Source organism: Myxine glutinosa, chromosome 3 (genome assembly GCF_964187855.1).
Source record: "Myxine glutinosa chromosome 3, kmMyxGlut1.1, whole genome shotgun sequence".
Classification (NCBI taxonomy): domain Eukaryota; kingdom Metazoa; phylum Chordata; class Myxini; order Myxiniformes; family Myxinidae; genus Myxine; species Myxine glutinosa.
In genome coordinates this window covers 56,901,044-56,907,043 of record NC_136263.1, presented here as the reverse complement: position 1 = coordinate 56,907,043, position 6,000 = coordinate 56,901,044, and positions in this window count along the sequence as shown.

Here is a 6,000-nt window from a genome sequence, read left to right as displayed (position 1 = left end):
CTGTTGAGGCCAATCATCATTTGGGATTTGCAGCAATGAAGGCCTAATCATTGTCTGAGGTACCGGTAAGCACTGGTACCCTTGATCTTGGTTTGCCCCATGACCTTGTCTTCCTGTTGACATACGGACATCTTCTTCTCCAATGTCCCATCTTTCCACACTCGAAACACCGGTTTCTGTCGTTGTCTGATCTGTGCGCCTGTGCACTTGTATTGCTGGGCTGCATCTCTACATCCCTGAGTTGCCACTGCAATCTCTCGTTATCTCCTGAAACACGAAAAAATTCTCTGTACCGTCCTTTTTGGGGAGACAACTGGAAATCAGATGGGACAACTGTGACTTTCATTCCTAATTTCGAGGGCAGTTGTGCATTTGTCTCCTCCACTGTATCCTGTATCCTTTTTATTTTAAGTTCTAGTTCCGTTATCCGTTCTTGCTGTTCCCGTTGTCTGGATTCACCATCCCAAAGATGGAATGCAAGCCAGTCTACCGTTAGATTCTGTCTCTTCCTGGCTTTCAATCTTTGTTCCAATCTTTCCAATCGACTTCGCTCAAATGTACCATCTCTTGGAAACTCCTCATCATGTCCCTTTGTCCACAAATACCAATTCTCGACCTGCCTTATAGCTTCGGCACCATAACGGTCGTACATATGATGTGTACAAGTACCTTTTTGTGGAATCTCTGGTTGTCCTTGTGTGTTCTTGCAGGCTCCATTTCCCATTCTGCCTTTTATCAAAGTAGCGTTGGATGTGTTGTAGCTTGTTCCAGGTTCCTCTAAAGCTTCACTCGTACCTCCAGGAAGGATCTCTCCACCTGTTCGCACGGTGATTTCCAGAGAATCTCCCTCAGCTGTGGCTTTTGCACAATCCAATCTCACAGATCAGTATTTGCAGATGAGCCGGAGGGTCAGTATGAAGTGGGTGAATCCTCAGGTGTCCGCTCTGTTTGACGGGGAAATCACACAATGGTAACCGCACATATATATCTGTATATAAACTCACCACCTTGCTCAATTTTCCCAGGTTGTCTCCACATTGATAATATCTCGCAAAGATATCAAAGCTTCTTTCTTGAGACCGCATTTTCATCAATCAAACAATCAATATATTCAATTCAATTTATTCAGTTCAATTTATGCAATTAAATTCAATCAATTAGATTCAATCAATTAACAATTCAATCAATTATTCAATTTCAATTAATTCATCAATAAATCAAATTAATCATTTTGAATGACTCCTTGCATAAGCCCTTTCCCCAATGATGTCAGGACAGGTCCATCCATTGACTGAGATCGAATTTCATCGGTCGTCACCTCGGATTCGTACCTCATGTCAATTGATGAATCGCCGTCCTGTCCTAGGGTCATATCTGACATATTTTCCCATTTTGCCTGGTCTCCACAAATTTTTCTTTGCAACCACTAAAGGCAACTCATCCTTCATTCGTGAGACAGCCAAAATGGATGCCAGATATTAAAGTTCTTTGGGAAAAATATCTCATCATTTTCCTTTTAATAGTACCCAAAATCTCTTGGCAATATAAATTTCGTAAAACTCCTGAAATGGGACTGTCAAATTCCTTCAATCATGCTAAATTTTGAAACTCCATCGCTTGTAATACCCAATTTATCCCATAGGGCTTGAAAGTTCTTTCCCAAGTTCATGCAATCATTCTGCATTTGAACCCTATGATATCATTCATAATAATCATCATGATTTTATAGTCATGGTCCTATCATAATCATCTATTTAAACGAACATTTCCTTTATCACCACAGCTATGTGGTATAATCAACAATAGAATAAAACTGTACATAGCAACAGGCTACCTCATGGCCACTTAGTATACCTATTGACAATAAGTCATAACAATATCGAATAATCATTGAACAATTCAAAAATCGCTTCCACTGCTCTAGCCGCAGCATCCGTGATATTTGTTTGCTCATTCCCTATTCCTGATTCGTCATCAAGGATCTCCATCATCACACAGCGTACTTAATTCCGCATTTTAATGAGAATTCAACAGGAATTTACGACTCAAAGGAAAAAGAACGAGCAGACCTTTTGCAGGATGATCGTTACAAAATCGTTACATATATTAAAGTATTTATAATGTCGACAAATCATATCTTAATTCTTGCAAGATTTGGTTCTTTGAATAAATCACAGCACCGGGAGAACCAGCTCCAAAAATGGATCTTTGTGTTTATTCAGCACCCTAGTAATTGGTTCTTTGTGTACTAATTACACAGCACCCAGGCCCCGCTCATATGGATCTTTGTGCAGCGCTACACAGCACCTGAGCAAAAGGGGTTTCATCTACATTTTCCCTATCTGGTGTACCATCCGTGATATTTGTCTGCTCATTCACTATTCCTGATTCGTCATCAAGGATCTCCATCATCACACAGCGTACTTAATTCCGCTTTTTAATGAGAGTTCAACAGGAATTTACGACTCAAAGGAAAAGAACGAGCAGACCTTTTGCAGGACGATAACTGGAATTAGTCGTGAAAATATATCCAAAATACTCAAAATAGACACCCACAAAAATAAACAACAAACCCAAACAAACCCAAGGTCGACCATATTACACAATAAATTACATCATTTCAGCATCGTATTGATTGCTGAAATATTCCAGGGTTTATACACACCTCAAAAGAGGTATGCGTGGTGTTGCCCCCTCCCACTTTTAATTCCTCATTAAATCGTTTCCATTTAAAAAACATCGCCTTTACTGCTCCAGTCGCAGCATTTGTCACTTTGTTTGCTCATCCGCATGACCAAAACGAAATAAAGGGAGCTCAACCATTACACTGCGCTTTTAATGGCGCATGCCATAGAAACTCAACGCAATTTCGACTCGGCCAGCAAACGAGCAAATTGTGCAGGATGTTAACTGGAATTAGTCGTGAAAAATATATCCAAATTCACAAAAATACACACCCACACAAATAAACAACATTTATTCCGTTTAACAGAACAAACATTTCCTCTATCATGACATGCATGTCTTCAAAATTATATGCCCAAGAGAAAAAGTAAAATTAATTAAAACTGCGGGCAGTGATGATCCGGGGACCATACCGCTCCATCCTGATTGGACGAGTGCGTGCTAGAGTCGTTAACAACGACAGTCCAGATCCGATTGTTCAAAATTTCAACTCAATCGATCGAAAAATGAACGCAGGGATGCATTTTAAAGGTGCAGTGGCACTAACTGAGTTGCCACGAATATGGCCACGAAATTGCCAATATGGCCATCACAAAATATTTTCCTTAATCAATTGGCTCATAGCATAACCAATCTGTAAGTATTTCATCCGAAGATGTATCTCTGAGGACTTTTAATTAAATAAGTCATTTATAAATCAACGAGTTAATTTATTAAATGATTAATCAATAAATCAATATTTTCCTTGACAGCCACCTCACTTGGTCAGTGTCATGTCCAAATATCAGCTTCCTTACTCAACAGGTGCCTGAGTTAATGTAATGTAATTACTGTAATAAGATTACTGCAATTACTGTAATGATTACTGTAATTACTGTAATTACCGGAACTGTAATTACTGTAATTACCTCAGGTAATTAGCATCAGCAAAACACAACATTTGAATGTTCCCAAAACGTTGGAGCAAAACGTTGCAACAACGAAAGTGAAACGTTGTGGCGACGTTGTGGAAACGTTTTACAACAACATTATTTCAATGTTGCAGGAAAGTAATGTGAAAAACGTTCCCAAAAATGTTCTCTCTTTTTCTGTCTCTCTTTCTGTCTGTCTGTGTCTCTCTCTCACTTTCTGTCTCTCTCTATGTGTCTGACTCTCATCTTTATCTCTGTTTGTCTCTATGTCTCTCTTTCTTTCTTTTTCTGTCTATCTCTCTCTGTCTGTCTCTCTTTCTCACTTTTTGTCTCACTCTGTCTATCTCTTTTTGTCTGTCTCTCTCTATGTGTCTGACTATCATCTTTATCTCTGTTTGTCTCTATGTCTCTCTTTCTTTCTTTTTCTGTCTATCTCTCTCTGTCTGTCTCTCTTTCTCCCTTTGTCTCACTCTGTCTATCTCTTTTTGTCTGTCTCTCTCTATGTGTCTGACTATCATCTTTATCTCTGTTTGTCTCTATGTCTCTCTTTCTTTCTTTTTCTGTCTATCTCTCTCTGTCTGTCTCTCTTTCTCACTTTGTCTCACTCTGTCTATCTCTTTTTGTCTGTCTCTCTCTATGTGTCTGACTATCATTTTTATCTCTGTTTGTCTCTATGTCTCTCTTTCTTTCTTTTTCTGTCTATCTCTCTCTGTCTGTCTCTCTTTCTCCCTTTGTCTCACTCTGTCTATCTCTTTTTGTCTGTCTCTCTCTATGTGTCTGACTATCATCTTTATCTCTGTTTGTCTCTATGTCTCTCTTTCTTTCTTTTTCTGTCTATCTCTCTCTGTCTGTCTCTCTTTCTCACTTTGTCTCACTCTGTCTATCTCTTTTTGTCTGTCTCTCTCTATGTGTCTGACTATCATTTTTATCTCTGTTTGTCTCTATGTCTCTCTTTCTTTCTTTTTCTGTCTATCTCTCTCTGTCTGTCTCTCTTTCTCACTTTGTCTCACTCTGTCTATCTCTTTTTGTCTGTCTCTCTCTATGTGTCTGACTATCATTTTTTATCTCTGTTTGTCTCTATGTCTCTCTTTCTTTCTTTTTCTGTCTATCTCTCTCTGTCTGTCTCTCTTTCTCACTTTGTCTCTTTGGTCCATTCGCAAAGCCAAAATGAACGACCACAGAACCCTCGCCATTAATATCTATTGTAAGCGTGCCAAATCAATAAGTATCAATTTTTTTTTTATGAGCCTCGACCAGAGAGTGGTTGCTACTCACAAAACACCATTTCCTGTAATTATCTCTCACTAGGGCATGCCCGTACTATATATATATCTAAAATTATATCCCCCGCCGAGCAAGTCGCTGGCTCCAAGTCGAGTGCTTTGAACAAAAAAAGAAGTACTCTAAACGGTGGTTTTTTATTCAACCGTGAAGCATGTCTCAAAGGCTTCGTGATGGACCTGGACAAAATTTGATGCAATTTTTTTTCAATCGCCATCTTTCATCATAATTCTGGACCGGCATGAGGGGGGGTTGTCTGTCATGAATTTATAGGCATGGCGGGAAAACTGAAAAAAAATTATTTATTTAAAACGGGTGTACACGATTGTACACGTGTACGGACGGACCTTACCGAACCGGCAAACAAGTCGCTTCATGCACATCAGTGGTGCGTTTCTACGTGGCGCGTGTCAGAAGAATTACACAGCGCAGGAAAAATACGTATTTACAGAAATCGTTAAAAAAAAACTCGGATAATCGCTAAAATCGTTGTGGCCGGTGTACCATATTGGAAATATATATATATATAAATATAATTCCGTTTCCCGGTTCCCTGTCGCTCGCCGAGCGCCGATCAAGTCAAGTGCTTCGAACAAGTGCAAAAAAAAAGTAGTACTTTATCCGTGTGCGAGTGGGTAAACGAGTGTACCGGCCTTACACGTCCTTGAAACAAGCGGTCGCAAGGTGCACACTTGCTCCGCCCGCTTCCAGGTCACAGTAAGGCCCTTTAATAACCAGCGCAAAAATACGTATTTACAGAAATCATTTAGAAAAAAACGAATAAATTGCTACAGTCGTTTATCGAAATCCCATTCGTGATGGCTCACGCCACCTATATCGCGGCATCGGTGCGCAAAGAAGCCCCAGATCACCTGCTCCCCCATGTATGTACCCATAACTTCCAAGTTCGTAAATCATATTGGACAAGCCAAGACACACTCACCTTTTAAAGAAGACTTGCTTGTACAATTGATCGCAGCGGTGCCTCCAAGATTGTCAGGGAATTTACTGGGGGACTCACAGGACTCCAAAGACCGGACACAGGTTACAAAAGGTCTCGTTTATTAAACTGTATTCACTTCATCCAATTACCAAAATGATACCGCATAATATAATGGATCAG